The sequence below is a fragment of the Apus apus genome, chromosome 16 (assembly GCF_020740795.1).
Source record: "Apus apus isolate bApuApu2 chromosome 16, bApuApu2.pri.cur, whole genome shotgun sequence".
In the NCBI taxonomy this organism is placed as follows: domain Eukaryota; kingdom Metazoa; phylum Chordata; class Aves; order Apodiformes; family Apodidae; genus Apus; species Apus apus.
In genome coordinates, this window is record NC_067297.1 from 865919 (window position 1) to 881063 (window position 15145).

Below are 15145 nucleotides of genomic sequence, written 5' to 3' on the forward strand. Positions count from 1 at the left end.
GTAATGCCCATCACTGAGCATTGAAAAAAGGTGCCCACAGTCCTGCTCATGTTTCAGCCCTTGATAACCATGTTTGAGATCTTCTCTCTGCATTTTCTGCTTTCTCTTTCATTCTGTGTTCTCCATGTAGCTCTCTTGATATTTCCATCTCTATTTTCTCCTTCTGCCTTCCTGAGGCACTCTGCAATTATAAATTACAGTGCTTTAGCACTTCACCCTTTCCAACTCACTGCATTAAGGTTTCACTGATGCTCTGGATGTCTTTATTTTTCCTCCTTGGATGTCAGGAAAAGGCTCCACAATGTTCAGGTAAAATTCCAAGTGTCGGGAGCCACCCATAGAGGAGTAAATCTTTCCAGCTGCATTGTAAAACACAAGTTGGTGCTTGAAGAGACTGAAAAAGGAAGCAGCTCCCAGCAAGAACAAACCTGACTGCATTGATTTTCATTGCTTGACATGAGGAAAATGCAGAAAGATAATAAATAGCTGGAATGGAGGAGGCATCAGGGTTTCATAGCACTTCTGCAGTGTGGTGTTAGTGACAGACAAAGCAAGAAGCACCACGTCCCAGTGGTACCATACCAGTGTCCTGTTCCAGTAGAGACATGTGGCCTTGGAGCTGCTCTAAGTGGGGTCATTCCAGGTGACACAAGGACAGCTGGCACAAACACTCACTCTGTGAGCCTCCCTCCCTGGCACAAGGGGGAGCAGGTACTGGTTTGAGCCAATATGACCTCCAGAAGCTGAGCAAATGTGACACTAAGGACCACCCTGGTACCTGCAGCTGCTAGTGCCTGACTCCCTAAGGACTTAACCCTCTGCAGCAGTGCTCCTTGTGGCGTCAGTGCTCCTTGTGGCATCAGTGCTCCTTGTGGCATCAGTGCCTCCTTTCTCTGCTGCCAGAGCCCTTCAAACCACAAGAGCAGCACCTGCAAGTCAGTGAGTATTCAGAGAGCAAGGTGAGCAAGGACAGTGTTTGCTGCTCTCCAGGATGTGCCCCAGGCAAAGGGTTGCTCCCAAGGGGACCTTTTCCATCACCTCCAAGGTGCTGCTCCCTGTTGGCCAAAGGACTCTGGGGTCCAGGTCTAAGCTCAAATTATTCATCTGCAGAGAGGCTCAGCAGGGTGTCCTTACCTCCAGGAGCACAGGGGTACCAGTAACTCAGAAGAACCTGGTGCCTAATTGTTGTAGCTCTCTCCATTTGGAAGCAGAGGTGTAAGCAGTTCTGTAGCTGGCCAGAGGAAGGTGCCTGCAGGTTTATTTGCAGGAACAGAAGCTGATTCTGGATGGGAAACAGCCAAGAGGCTGATCAGGGAATTCACTGGAATTTTTTTTACCAGCCTAGTTGGTTTGTTGATTTTTGTCAAAAGTGAAATGTCTTGCTGAAAAGTCTCCATTAAACCTGAACTGGGAAGGCTGCCAAGGTCTGGGATGGAATCTCAGGTCAAAAAGAATGTGCTGAGGAGCCATCCTAGAAGGGAAGTATCTTGTGCAGGGGATTTGCTGTGTAGTGGGAGCTCTGTGCTCTAGTGACTTCTGGAGGATTAGAATTGAGGTCTCTTGATTCCTATGTCAATGCTCCAAACACTGGGCAACATGTTGCTGTGGTTCTGTCACTCACTTATTGAAAGCTCACTCCTGGACAAGAGAAAATGTTTTCCCATGAATATTTCATCGAAACCAATGTGTTCCTGCAAAGCAAACTGCATAAAAAAACCCAAAAAAACAAACAAACAAACAAACAAACAAAACCACAAACAAACCAAACAATTGAGAACAGAACTCCTGCCCATCCCTACCTCTGCCCATCCCTCCCCTGCCCTCCTGAGCCCTGCCAGGCTCCTGGAGCTAAGCCCAAGAACCAGGAGCCTCAAAACAAGTTGCCCCCATGTCTAGATTCCTGCCCCAATCCTCCCTTCCTTCTATCACAGAAGGAAGGGCTGTTTCACCTCTAATTATAGCAATGTCTCTCCTGGAAAAAAACAGGCTGGGTGGGAAGAAGGGACCTGTTTCTATGCACTGCAGGCCCAGCTGGCAACAACCACAGGTGCCCCAGGGACTCTGCTGGTGCTGAAGGGGACATTGTGACCACAGACCTGCCACTTGCACCCTCCCAGCTGCAGCTGGCTTTGGGTAGCAGCTCAGAGCTCCTGCTCTGGGTGGGAATTCAGTTCATATTCCAATAACAAATCTCCTAAACTCGGGCTCCCTGTGGGGCTGGCATTGATCACTGATCCTCAGAGCTTCACTTTCTTCCTTCAAATCTTCTCTGGGCTGGAAAGGTGGCTGCTTATTGATATTCAGAGGCAAACATTGCTGCCTTTCAAATGCTGCCAGGCTTTATGAAGAGTTGGTAATAAAATGGATTCACCCAGAAGCAGAAAGAAACCCAAGTGCAAAGAAAAAAGCTGGAAGGAGGCAGAAGGGGCATTTTCAGGCAACTGATGGCTTTGCCCTACACTGCCTCCCAGGTTGTGCCCACAGGTTACCCAGCAGTGAGTATTTCAAGGCCAGATTGTTGGTCTTTTGCACAGGAGCAAGAAGCTTATGTTGCAGATGTCTATCAAGTGCTAAGAGAGGCTTGACCTGAAGAATTTAGATTAGAATTTAGAATTTAGATTTAGACATCCTCAGATCTCCACCATCTAGTCTCCAGAGCACTTCTACTTAGCAGATGATCTCTGGGGAGCAAGTTTGCAACAATCCGTGAGAGTTGTCCATCATGTGGGCAGATGTCTCCTAAAGAGAAAGTAGAGCAGAGCTGAAGAGACAAAGCAGAGAATCAGGCACCTCAACCACATGTTCACCAGCTCAGAGCACCGTAGCTGGGGAGTCAGTAGAACAACAGAATGTGTTATTTTCTGCACATCTCTGCCTTTGCAGGAAGAATGCCTCATCTACCAGTGCACTGTGGGACCCTCATACCACAGAGAAACCCTCATGGCAGCTTGGTCAACAGTGTATACTAGTTCCCAGGAGCCCTGAGTTTTGTCTTCAATACTGGGGAACCCAAGAAAACCAAATAATTTAAGTGGTTCAACTTGTATGAGCAAGTCAAAGATAAAGAAGCCAGCTGAGTAATGCCTGAAATCAGGGCATTTCCAAGGTGTTGACAGCAAGGAGGAGGAAGGTATACCTGGCTTCCAGCAGCTGGAAAAGATACCTGAATATGGCCTCTTTCTACTTCTGCAAGAAGTGCTACAGCTTCTCCTTCTCTGAGTTGTCTGGTCAAAGCTTTGCTTAGGATCTGCATGAAGAATGCAAGGGATCTACCTTGAGTGGCAGAGCAGCAGCCACTGTTCCTCAGGGTGATGGGCTGAGGTGCAGGTTCCAGAAGGGCATTGCAATGCTCCCACCTCTCTGGGATGCAGCTACTCCTGCTGGGGACTGATAACACAGTGTCCTCTTTTCCTGAGACCTCTCTCACTAGCTCAGCATTGCATGCACCAACAGGTCACCTGTGGGTCCCATCTGTTCCTCCGAACTCCTTGGACCAGACAGGTTATGTGGGTCACACATACTTGGATCAGGAGGGCAAACACAAATAACCATTTTCCTTCTGGCCTTTACTACTCTGTGGCCTTTGGAGCTGCCACACATTTTTAAAAGAGGCTGAAAAACAATCTGCTAGCAGACAGGGATACGTGGTGGAGCTTTGTGTGGCCAGTAAAGGTCCATGTCGTATGGTATATTTGCATCTTTCCACCATCACAGCCTGTGTGGCTCTTGCTCTCCTTAACCTTGGCATTATGGTGCCATCATCACAGGACTTCTCCTGACATTCGCTACGTTTTGGGAGTGAGTTACTTGATTTCTCAATTAGGGGAGTCTTTTGGGATTTGGTGGCTAAATGGCTATTTTTTACTTCAGGTTTGAAAAGAACATCAGCAAAAATGCCCACAGTGCTGGCCTGGGAGATTTACTTGGACACGTGGCACTGCAACACAAAAAGTTTGGGAAGCCACAAAACACAGAGTGACTCATCCTGCTTCATAAACAACTTTCAGCATCCTCAAAGGTCCCTGCTGCTTGTCTTCACTTTTGGAAGGGCTGAGGATTTTTACACCAGGGTAAAATCCTCAAGAAGAGTCACAGGGAAGACAAAGCATTTGAGTTTTTCCACAAGGTGAACCTCCCCAGCCAGCACTATTCTCCTGCCTCCTGAGCCTCACAGTAACATGGAGGTGACTTGACATCCCAGCCACTTTGTTTTGGAAGGTCTGAGAGTCATTGGCTCTCATAGGAAAGAAAAAAAAAAAAAAAAAAAAAGAAGAGACTTTCCAGGTGGTCTACTCAGGTTTCTAGCCCTTAACCAACCCTGTGCACTGTATCATGTTTCTGCAGGGGAACCTGGTCTGGGAAATGCAGCAGTCCTTGCTTGTGGAACCATGTTCATGCCCAGCAACTCAGCACAGCTCCAGCCACTTGTGGTTGGGAGCTGAGGGTGGGGGAGGCAAGAGGAGTAAAGATGACTTTTTCTTCCAGCCCAGGACCAGCTCATCAGCAAAGTACACTTTGTTTTTTAATGTCTTGAAGCTCAAGCCATGAGAAAGGTCACAGATGCCTGGCAGAAACTCCTCCTGAGCCTACCCTTCAGCACATGAGTAGCTTGAGGACATGAGAGGTCATATACATAGTAATCAAATGAGCATTGCATACAGGAGCCCCGGGGGAGGCAGGCTGGGGTATGCTGTGAGAGGCCAGGGTGTGCAGAGGACAGAGGAGAAGGCAGTGGAGAAGCAGATGGGGAGGAGGAGGGCAGCGACTTGACAGGAATTATGCAAGGCAGATCATGCCATGGAGTAGTGCCTTTGACCCAGCTCCTCTCAGAAACTTGGTTCAATTTGCACGTTCACCTTGAAAGGGCATTTTCATTAAAGCTGCTCTGTGGCTGAGAAGCTGGGATCAGGCAGCTGAACACACCCTGAAGTCCCACTCTGGACTTCTGCAGCAGTCAGCAACATGGCACCACCCAACAAGGTGTCAAGAAACAGCTAGATTGATGCTTAATTATTTACATCTCTTGCTTTAGTATTAAAACTTGGTCTTCCAGTCTCTTTCTTAAGATCAGAGGGCATGTTTGTAGTATGACCGCTTTACTCAGTTTTGTTCATGTCTGCACATCTTACTCCTTCTGAAGGCAGTGGCTGCGTGACCAGCAAGAAGGGGCTGGGTGCCATGGGCTGGCTGCTGCAAGCATGGGATAGATGGGGGCACTGAAGAGTATCAACTGCCCTGTCCCTGGGAAAAAAATCGGGCAGTGACACTCCTCGTGTGTGCACAGTGGGAAGGAACTGCAAGAAGAACCAAAAATGTGAGGACCCATCAGACCACGTGTTTGGGGCACCCTCTAGACTGTGTTTAGGCATGGGGCAGCACCCTGGGTTGGTAGCAGCAACCAAAGAAAGAGGTTGTTCTGCAGGTTGTTTGCCCTTTTCCAGGATGTTATGCAAAACAAGTGCTGCTGGTAACACTTCCCCATGGCCTCACCCACCTTCCTCACCTGGACAGCCAAGCTGGCAGGTCAGTGAAGGGACAACTGTTGACATCAGAAATGAATGCTGGAGTCAGCAGGTGAGGTGAAATGCACATCACATATATTTTCTCCCTCAGATCACCTTTCCCTACAACAAACCTCTTACCCTTAGGAACCACATCAGGTTCCCTTTGTCCTGGAAGTCTGTGCTGGAAGGGATCCCTGGAGGTCGTAGCAGGTCTGTTACCAACACTAGATCTGGACCCTGCTTCTCTGTGTAGTTAAGCCTAGGACAATTCAACTGTCAAAATACAGTTTCCTCACCTCCCTGGTGATCTGTCCCAGGACTTCACCACAATCCTAGGGAACATTTTTTTCCTAATGTCCAACCTGAACCTCCAAAGTTGCAGCATGTAGCCATTATCCCTTGCTCTGTTGTCAAATAAATTGGCTGCATCATCTTTATAACTCCTTTTCAAGCAATGGTTGCTGTTGGACCCCCTCCCCCACCGCTAGCCTTCTGCTCATTTCCAAACCAAAGCACCTCAGCTCCCTCAGTTTCTCTTCATAGTTCATATGTAATTGTCCCTACATATGGAGGCAGCACCTCCATGGGTAAATCACCTAGATCCCTCCCAGGGCACTTTAACCCTTTTAGCGAGCCCCAAAGTACTTTGGTTGCTCTCTGTCTGAGCACTGCTTCAGGCAGAGGCATGGAAGCATGTTAGTGCTGTTGCAAGAGAGTTTTTTTTCCCTTCTCTGGGCTCTCTTTTTCGTTGATGACAGCTGGTGCTTCCAGCCCGGGCCACACCGCGCCCCAGGCTGCTGCAGCGCGGGGAACCCTCCCCTGCCTCGGCTTCCCCTGCGGGCTGTCACGGCAGGTCTGCCCGAGCTTTGCCTCCACTCATCACACCCTGCCGGCTGAGACGAGCGGAAAGCCTGTCTGCCCTCCTCACCAGTCCTCAGCGACCACCCCTCCCTCTTCTTAGAAATGAAATGTCGTGTTGATTTTGCATTCTAGTGTTAGAAACGTAGTGTTGAGTTTGGTTCACATATACATACTTTAGTGTTAGGAGTATAATAGTTTGTTTGAGAGAAGTGAGATATCTGCACATTCCAATGACACCTGGAGTGGTTTACGGGCCAAGAAACTGAGGGACTGAATTGGGCTCCATCTGGGGGATCTGAACATGGAGAAGGATTGATGGCCCAAGATAAGGCCGAACAAAGCTACTTCTATGTTGCTCCTCAGGGCAGGATGACACCAGGAGATTGTTAATTGGGAAGGCAGCCAAGGGGGCAAGAAAGGTCAAAATTTTACCTTAAAAGGTAAAAAGTAAACTGCTAGAATGGAATGTGTCAACAGGGGCGGGAAACTTATAGGATAATTGGAAGTGTTGGATGGGCTGTAAACCCTGGAGTGCCCAGCCAGGGGGGAACAGGGGAGGGAACTTTGCGGGAATATAAATAGGGAATATAAACCGTTCTTCACCTTGCTATGGGTGTGCCTGCTTGCTTAGGTCACCCATTCTTGCAAGGATGTAAATAAACTGTGCTTGGCTGCAGGATCCGTGTGGGGCTGTCATTGGCACGACAGGCGTTTCTCACACTCTGAAGCTACAAGGCTATTTTAGGCACCTACAGAGGATGCGCTGGACGCAGCACTGGGAGCCCCTCCGAGGGCTGCCACACGCCCTCCGCGTTCCCTCCGCTGCTCCGATCCATCCCCGCCCCGCACTCAGCGCGCCCGGGCTCCGGCCCGACCGAGCCTCCCGAGCCCCGCAGCTCCCGAGCCCCGCAGCTCCCGAGCCCCGCAGCCCCCGAGCCCCGCAGCTCCCCAGCCCCGCAGCCGGGCACAGCTCCCGAGCCCCGCAGCCCCCGAGCCCCGCAGCTCCCCAGCCCCGCAGCCGGGCACAGCTCCCGGCGCTGCGGGCACAGCTCCCGCGGCTCGCCCTGCCCTCGGGCACCGCCGCAGTTCTGGCAGCAGCCACCAGGCTGCTGTATTTCCCTGGAAATGCACGGAAAAGGCTGCCGAGGTAACAGCTGCTCGGTTTCTAGAAGGCAGGGCAGCGCTGAAACATTCCCAGGAGTTCCCGCTGCCCGCGGCGCGGGGCAGAGCTCGGCTGCCCGAGCCCGGCACAGCCCTGAAGGAGCTGCCTCCCAGCCCTCCCTTTCTGCTGCTGACTCCCCCTTCCGGTTACTCGAGGGCTTGTTCCTTGGTTAGTATATTATTTGGTCCAGAAGAGGACTTGGTGCTTACTCTGGAAACAGAAAAGCTTTATTTAGCCCCACATCACGGTCATAATTATTATAAAGTCAGTATCTCTCAATATTGCACTCAGCTCCTCTGGCTGATGCCATGTTTTTGTCCCTCATTAATTGACCTTGGGAAGCCCTGATGAGCAGGACTTGTCCCATCAAACTCCAGCCCAGGAAGTTCCACCTCAACACGAGGAAGAACTTCTTTCCTGTGAGGGTGACAGAGCCCTGGGACAGGCTGCCCAGAGAGGCTGTGGAGTCTCCTTCTCTGGAGACTTTCCAGACCTGTCTGGATGCCTTTCTGAGGGATCTGCCCTGGTTTATGGTCCTGCTCTGGCAGGGGGGTTGGAGTCCATGATCTTCAGAGGTCCCTTCCAACCCCTGACATGCTGTGATGCTGTGATCAATAGCTTTTCCCCTCATAGTTGACCTTGGGAAGCCCTGATGAGCAGGACCCTTGCAGTCCTGCATCTCAGCATGCTGAATCTAAATTCAACATGTATCAAGCAGCACCATATATATGAAAAACCTCTAGTGAATTTTTTGAGCAACAATAATGCTTTTCGTAAGAAACAAATATTAAGCAACTTTCTGATTAAAGTTTTATATGTTAAGCACTTAAAAAAAAATACAAAAAGCACAACAGCTCAAGTAAGCAGCATGTGTGAATGTTGCTCAGAGATAAGCCAAGAATCTGTTATGAATATGTATCAAAGAGTCTTCATGGTAAAGCTCCATCATAAAACTGTGTTTGTGAGGCTGGTTGGCAAACTAGCCATGGGAAGGCAAAAAAAATAGCAGAAAAAATAACTATGAGCATGCACTCCAGCTTCCTCAGCTGAGTATATCCATGTGAGAGGGATGGTGAGATATCCTTCCCAGAGAAGGGCGTTATCTGGGAAGTCAGATGCTGCACAGTCACAGTACAGGAGACATTTGGGGGCATGGAGACCGTTGTAGCTACACTTCATAATAATTTCAGCTTCTCTTGAGAATGCTGTGATTCAAGTCATCGTGCTATGGAAACCTCAGGCTCTGGCCCAGATCCTGCCAAATGTTCTGCATATGGGTAACAGGGCTGGGACTTCTTGCTAAGAGCATCTTCAACAAGCTTTGGGCCCTCTGAAGGCTTTTCAGAAGACTGTATAAATGTCCAAGATCATCAAGACAGTTGCATTTCCGTGGAGAGTTGGGAATTACTGCCTGTAATCTGCACTTCACCGAGGATCCTGCTGGTAATTACACACAGAAATTTCATAGAATCACAGACTGCTTTGGGTTGGAAAGGTGCCTAAATATCATTCAGTCCCACCCCCCTGCATGGGCAGGGACACCTCCCACCAGCCCAGGCTGCTCCAAGCCCCATCCAACCTGCCCTTCAACACTGCCAAGGATGGGGCAGCCACAGCTTCCCTGGGCAACCTGGGCCAGGGACTCACCACCCTCACAGCAAAGAATTTCTCCCTCATATCTCACCTAAATCTCCCCACTTCCAATGTAAAACCCTTCCCCCTGCTCCCCTCCCTCCCTGCCCTTGTCCCAAGCCCCTCCCCAGCTTTCCTGGAGCCCCTTCAGGCACTGGAAGCTGCTCTAAGCTCTCCCTGGAGCCTTCTCCTCTCCAGGCTGAACACCCCAACTCTCCCAGCCTGGCTCCAGAGCAGAGCTGCTCCAGCCCTTGGTTCATCCTCTTGGACTCGTCTGGACTCTCTCCAACAGCTCCATGTCATACTTGGTAAAGCTGATCCACTGCTAAGAAAATGACAAATTCTACCCAAACCTGTAGGCCAGCACTGCCTCCTTGGGGTATGTGGTCCTGCAGGGAAAGGGGCTCAAAAGGGCACTGAGCACCTTGATGACCAGGAGACACCATCTCTCCTCGCAGTCACAGCCCCAGACTGGGGGCTGGAGCTCTCCTTGCCCCTGGTGTTCACCCAGAAACTGGCCCTTGTTTTATTCTCCAGCTCGGGTGCTGTCCTGCTTACCACCCCCTATGGGTGTGTAAAAGCTTGTGTGGTTTCTAGCATGTCTGTGTTGGGTTTTTTTTCTGATGTTTACACCTAAACTAGGACAGTTGTTTTATCCCTGAGTTGGCTGGTTGCTCTCTATGTAGGTTAATAAGGTTTTCTTTCATTATTTAGACAGGGTTTTGTTTGTTTGTTTGCACTTCTGCAGGAAATTTAACATCGTTAAAAGCTACCAGGAGCAAAGAAAAGACTAATTTTGGAAACTTTTAGGTTTCTTAGGGGGAAAAAAAAACCCATAAAAATAAAAATATTGAAAAAACAAAACAGGCAAATGATGAGCCCAAGTAAAACATCAGCTAAGGCAGAATTAAGCCCTCCCGGGGCTCTCGGTCAATCAGAGAAGCACAATTAAGGTTTGATGTCATTCCAAAATATTTTCTGACATTTGAAAGTCAGAAAATCTGAACACTTCAGCTTCTGCTCTTTGTTTCAATGTGCAGTGTGGGTGACAGGATACACCCCTGCATGATACCTGAATGCTGCAAAACCCTTTTACTACAGCTGGGGGATAAAAAACATCCTGTAACACTAATAATCAGAAGTGATATTACTATTAACATTATTAAATAGGAGGAAGGGTGCTTTGGTTAAGAGCAAAGAACAAATATGAAGAGTCTTACTATAGCTTTAGAAAGCTAAAGATGGTGAGATAGCTGCATCTACCAGGCTAACAAAAAAAAAATAAGACAGATTTAAAACTGTATCAGGACCAAAAGTGGGTCTGGCAATCAAGCAAAGCCTTCAGCAGGCAGCAGTGATGGAAGCAGCAATGCTGGAGTAAAACAAGCACAAGTGTTAAATGAGTGCTGTGCTTGGAGAGATGATGGAAGAGGCTGCCAGGCTGCCCAGAGCCTGAGCTGCTCTGTCCCATGGCAGCTGAGGATGATGTTAAACACCAGCAGATAAAAGTAACACATTTAATCCTGGAGGCCAGGGTCAGCTGAGCCATGAGCTTGTCAGACCGGACTAAGGTGGCCTTTGCACAGCTGATGTTAATTTTAATGAGCTGATGTTAATTTTAATGAACTCTTGGCATACTGGGGATGCTCCAGGAGATGGACTTCTCCAGCAGTACTGGTGAAAGCTGGATGGGACAGCCTGGGGATGGTGGGGGATGATGACACAGCCCAGGTAGCAAGCAAAATACTGAGATTCTTGTTGCATGCTCATGAAGTAATGAAGTAACAAAATAAGGCACCTCCTAGTCCAGCTCACAGTTAATTCATGCACCCAGGATCAAACTCTGCCCCTCTTTGCTGGTGATGGGGTAGAAGATGGGGAAATCCAGGAGAGCTGTATGGATCTTCTTCTTCCATCCAACAGACTTTGGGCCCCCACAGGCCACCTGAGACTTTCTCTTAATCCCCTGCCCTCAAATTACTGATGTACCTGATCAAAAGAATACCTTCCCTTCTCAGGAAATGGAAAGCTCCAAGAAAATGTCTTAAAGTCTCAGTTTTCCTGCAAAATTTTCAGAACCTGATGTCCCAGAAGTTTAGCCAAGGTGCATCCTCTGCCACACAGCTTTCAGCCCTGAAGAAACTTCCAGCTTGTGAAAAGCAGCTTCTGCCTGGACCTCCACTGGTGTAATTTCATCTTCCCAGTCCTCCAATACTGGGAGACTGTTACAGCAGGGGATGCAGAAAGGGGGTGATTCTCCTGGACAGCCATAAAGTCTAGATGCCAGGGTCAAGGGTGGCACATCAGAGCACAGGAGCAGGGACTGAAGTCTTGACAGTGGTTGCTCTGAGAAGAGAGTGATGGGCATAGTTGGAAGAACCTCTTTGGCTGGCCAGGGCAGCAGAGCTGGGAGATGTACTAGGTATCAGCCTCCTCACGTATGATAGAGAAAGTGCTTCAAACAGATCCACAGCCTGGAGAGGAACCATTGAAAGTGGTGGCTCATTTCTCCAGACATAACATTCTGGTCCAGACAGGTTGCTAGTCCCAAGCCAGGCTGAGTCATTGGAATTCAGAGATGGAGCCTTTCCACCAGGAAGGGCATCTGCTGAGGGGCTGCTTTCTTTCACAGCTCACTTGATCCCGGTGTTTAGAGTCTGGGAACTGGCCATACTGACTTTGTAGAATCAGAGAATGTGTGGGGTTAGAAGAGACCTTTAAAGGTCATCTAGTCCAGCCCCTCCTGCAGTGCACAGGGACTTTTTAACTAGATTAGGTTGCTCAGAGCTTCTTCCAGCTGTATCTCCAGGGATGGGGCCTCCACCACCTCTCTGGGCAACCTGTTCCAGTGCTTCACCACCCTCTGTAAAGAACTTCTTAATGTCAAATCTGAACCTGCCCTGCTCTAGTTTAAGACCATTGGCCCTTGTCCTATCACTACAGATCTTTGTAAACAGTTCCTCTCCAGCTTTCCTGGAGCCCCTTCAGGCACTGGAAGGTGCTCTGAGGTCTCCCCAGAGTCTTCTTCTCTCCAGGCTGAACAACCCCAGCTCTCTCAGCCTGTCTTTGGAGGAGAGCTGCTCCAGCTCTCAGATAATTTTTGTGGTCCTTCTCTGGACTGGTTCCAACAGATCCATGTTCCTCTTGTGTTGAGGACTCCAGAGCTGGACACAGTACTCCAGGTGGGACCAGTAGTGGTGGCTCTCACCCCAGGCAGAGGATCAGCACAAGGACAGGAGCCTTAAATGACCCCAAAGTGGCTCCTGGGATTTGTGCCAGTCCCTTACACACAATCAAGTTTCCACATTAAGCAATCTGGAAAGGGTTTTGTTCCCACCACAAATTGTTGCACCGACAGGAGATGTAACTTGACATGGATCAAGGACCCACTCAAACTGTCTTGCCTGTAGTTCTGAGGGATAATTCCTAAGGAAATTTTGTCACGATCTAATAGGATCTTCAGAGCAAAAATGTCCAATTCACTTCACTGGCTGCACAGCTTCAAGGAATTTATCCCATGTCAGAAGAACCAGAGGAACCATTGACACATGCACTTTGAGTCCGTAACACATGTGTGATGAGACAGCTTATTTTAGCCCTCAGTTTGAGAGCTTTACCTAAGATTTCTCATTCTGCTCTCGTCACCAGCTACCAGAACAAACACTGATAACTCTTGGCTCAGAAAATACAAGGTAACCTAAGTGTGTAAATGGATCAAGATTGCAAGCATGAAATGCCATTTTCAGATGTGCTGCCTCAGAAATGGGTGAGTTGGACCACTCTAGGAACAAAGAGGTTTCTCTGAGACTTACTGCAAACAGACGTGGATGTTTGCACATGGAGCAGTGTGCAGATCTGTGGGTTAGGAGCAGAACCATTATTACCTGTATCTGCTGCTGCTAAACCTCCCAATTGGACATCATTTTATGAGAAAGGACTCTCTGACCCTCATACTCAATTAGGAAGAGACATGGTAGGAGCTGTTTTAAGATAGTGCAGAAATATCAGTAGGACAACTCAAATAACAAGGTAAGATGCCTGGGGGAAAGCTCCCTGGAGGTGAAGGAATTTCCAGGATACTTGTCTAGCTCCTTTATTTCCTTCCATTTTATCATAAAACCATGTGTAAATAATAGCTGCAGTCAACTACAACACAAAGTTATTTCCACAAATTTCAGGCTGTTATGTAGAAATCTTAACTCCTGAGGTCTCTGGCACTGACCAGGTTAGATTATGTAAACCACAAAAAAGTCACAGGTCCTGCAAGTCTTGGAGAAGTCTCTTGGGCTATTTTCAGATTGCCCTGCACAACACTGGGAGGCTGAGATTTGATGCTCCTTTGATTACCAGCACTGCAATTTAAGATGTAACTTTTCCATAAAAATGCTTTTGGTCAAAAGGGTCTTCCAACCCCTAATATTCTGTGATTCTGTGATTCTATCTAATAGGCAAAAGAGGAAGCATCAGAGAAAGTCCTAACAGCCCTGGTGGAGAGGAAGATGTTGGTGCCTTGCAAGGAAAACAACAACAAGGGTATCAATGAGATCGAAAGGGAATGAACAGGGACAGAGTGAGGCCCCTTCAGTGAGCAAGACATGAGGGAGAAGAAATGAGTCACTTTAATGCTGATAAATTATTTAGGTCTATCACTGTGAATGAAAAGAAACCACTTTTGTTAAATCACTGTCATGTCAAGCATCAATTTGTTCTGGGTGAAAGTTACCCAGAGCTAGATGGATACCAAGCAACCTGGGAATCCACTACATGCTACCATGAACAAATAGAAAAAGGGAAAGCAAAGCACAAGTGGGTGCTGCTGTGTCCCAGCCTCACCTGCCCTCTGGGTCTCACTCTCCCATGTTTCCCAGAGCTCCAAGCCTGGCACAGCCAGCATGTAGTTACAGAACTCCCATCTCCCCCATTCAATATTTGGGGTTTTCACCTCCAGACAAGTACAGATGTGCTCCTCAGGTGGGTGAAGATTGCTATAAGAAACCCAGACCTCCTTGCTTGAGAGTTGTTCACAAACAGGGGAAAGGACTGAGTGAAGCCAACGTGTTATTCCTGACAAATAGTTTGGCCAAACTCCAATTATTAAATCTGGAAAAGCTGTAGAAAAGTGGTATGCTTCTTTGCATAAGAGCTCCTCATCTTGTTAAGACTCAATATAACCACTTTTATATCTGAAATAAGAGATGATGAGGGTAATAATCATCTGCTTCTCAATGTTTGCTGCTTAAAGTTTTATGAGTATTTTGGTCAGAATTGTTAATGGTGTTTGTAAAGTAATGTCCCATGACATACAGAGATGGCTGCAGCGTGACCACGATGCTGACTGGAACAGCCATGTTAAAAGTTACAAAGACTGAAAGGTGATTGCAGCTTCTGTAACTTTTTATTTATCTGAAAGAGCATTTTCTTTCACATTCTTGATTTCCACTATTCATTTTTATCATAGCTGAACCTGCTGACATGTCCCTCACAAGGACTTGTGTGGCAATAGCTAATAGTTTGTGCATTTCTTCCTGCTGTGAGTTTGCATAAACAGCTTTTGCCCCTGAAGAATCTTTGCATCTTCTCTGGAGAAGGTGTTTTCATAAACATAAGGTACAAAACCCCATCAAGCCGGGTTCTGTGCTTACAGGAAACATCACTAAATTGACCAGGGGAGCTAGTGCCTGGCTCTTCTGTGATACCAAAGATTGACTGGGGAGGTGGCAGGTGACAAGGGGACTGCCTGGCTCTCCTCATGCTGTGGAATTGGCAGGCTGAGGCAAAAAGGAAGGATGAGCAATTTTTTCCTGTCATGGAGACAAGTGATAGAGAGAAAATTTGGGGGGTTTCTTCTGGGGTGTAAGCACATGGATTTTTGGCCAGTCACCCGAGTGAATAGCTCTGCTTCAAAATTAACTCCCACTGGAGGTGAGGTCCCACCTGGGTTACTTCTGCTCTAGGAAAGAGAGCTTACTCAGCACCTGTTCTTTCC